The 2130-nt window shown below is 37.0% G+C and overlaps 1 pseudogene; it reads right to left on the reverse strand.

Moving 5' to 3' along the window:
- Positions 1-1502: 1502 nt before the first annotated feature.
- LOC117199406 (uncharacterized) lies at positions 1503-1609 on the reverse strand (annotated as a pseudogene).
- Positions 1610-2130: the final 521 nt, after the last annotated feature.

Raw genomic sequence — 2130 nt, forward strand, 5'->3', positions numbered from 1 at the left:
GCTATTGAGAATAATGCTGCAATGAACATGGGAGTGCAGATAACTTTTTGAGACCCTGTCTTCATTTCCTTGGTATGTATACCCAGAAGTGGAGTTGCTAGATCATATGGTTCTATTTTTAACTTCTTGAGGGGCCTCCATAATGTTTTCAATCATGGCAGCACCAATTTACATTCCCACCAACAGTGCACAAAGGTTCTCTTTTTTCCCTATCCTCACTAACGTTTGTTATCTCCAGACTTTTTAATGATAGCCATTCGAACAGTTGAGAGGTGATATTTTATTGTGATTTTGATTTGTGTTTCCCTAATTATTAGTGCTGTTGAGCACCTATTCATGTACCTGTTGGCCATTTGTATGTCTTCTTTGGAAAAATGTCTATTTAGATATTCTGCTATGTATCGGAAATAGGACAATTGACAAGGCCTTTATTCTCATGGCACTTATTATATTGTATCAAAAAATACCCAACTAGTTACACAAAAAATATAAAATTGCAGCTGTGTTTAAGAGCCTCACATATGAGGTGCTCAATACCATTAGGCTGTCTGATGGGGGAGGAGTTACCTAATACATAAGATGGAGGAAGCCTTTTTTGAGAAAGGGATTATTGAGCTGAAACTGAAGGATAAGTATGAATTTACTACTAGAAGAAGGAACTGAAGAGTTTGCTCCCTGAATAATATAGTATAAAAGTCTTGGAGCATGAAAAAGCTTGTTAAGGTTAAGGGTGTGAGGGCAACACACCTGTGGCAGAGAGGAAGGGAGGGAAAGACTGAGATTAAAGGAGACAGGTTGGCGCCAAACCATTGCAGAGCATAGAGGGCAGGTAGGAAATTTTCTCTTTATTCTAAGTACAATGAGAAGCCATCAGATTACATACAGCAGGGGGTGGCCATGTTTGGATTTGTATTTCAAAAATATCACTCTGAAAAAAAACCCCACTCTGACTCCTTTGTGAAGGACAATCTGGGCAGGAACTATAACGGTGAAAGGTAGAAGAGTTAGGAAGAGATCTCAGTAGTGTGAATGAGAAAGGATGGTAGGGAATTGGGAGATATGGGGAGAAGTGGTTACATTTGGTTGATTGTTGGGTTGGTGTAGGATTTCATGTAGAAAAATCATATTATTTTGGATGTTGAAAGATATTGCACTATTACCTTCTAATATTCAATGTTGTTGGTGAGAAATTGTATGACAAGTTGATGAATAAGTTTAGAGTGAAAAAAGAAGCAGTACACAGATGAAATGAGATGCTATTTCTAAAAAAGACAGGCATGCTAAGTAGACAAAATTAAAAAGGATATTTCTAGAGCACCTGACTGATAGCTTCAATCTAAGTATTTATCTTATATATACTTATATTTAAAGAAGATCAACAGTGCCACAAATAATATTCTTTTAATTTTTCAAGATCAATAATAATATTCTTTGTTAATTTTTTCATTTAAATGGAATTTAACCATTTATAAATTCTCATTTAAAATGATTCGTAGTGACTTAAGATGTGACAGGGAACATTTTTTTTTTTTACTGATATATTCAGGGAATATTAAACTGATAAGAACAGATACTAAACTTGATCTTAGACAAAAAGACTAGAAGTAATATCCAGGGAATATTAAGGTGTTTTGTTCCTTCCTTAAAATTCACCACTTCTTGTACCTGATTTTTAAACATGTTTATTGACTGTCAAAAATATGTTTTTATTTTATGCTTCCAGTGAGAGTTTCAGTGGATATTTTTGAGTTTTAAAATAAAAGCATTCAATTTCTGAATGAAGGATATGTCTTTTATGAAATAGAGTTTTGTACCTCAAAAGCTTCTTTCTGGGGCTTCCCTGGTGGCACAGTGGTTAAGAGCCCGCCTGCCGATGCAGGGGACACGGGTTCGTGCCCCGGTCCGGGAGGATCCCACATGCTGCGGAGCAGCTGGGCCCGTGAGCCATGGCCGCTGAGCCTGCGCGTCCAGAGCCTGTGCTCTGCAACGGGAGAGGCCACAACAGTGAGAGGCCTGCGTACAGCAAAAAAAAAAAAAAAAAAGCTTTTTTCTGAAGGGTTTATGATTTTTGTTGAATTTCTGGGTCTGTTGACACTATACTTCAGGTAAGTAATGAGGACCAATTAAATT

The sequence above is a fragment of the Orcinus orca genome, chromosome 12 (genome assembly GCF_937001465.1).
Source record: "Orcinus orca chromosome 12, mOrcOrc1.1, whole genome shotgun sequence".
Taxonomy (NCBI): domain Eukaryota; kingdom Metazoa; phylum Chordata; class Mammalia; order Artiodactyla; family Delphinidae; genus Orcinus; species Orcinus orca.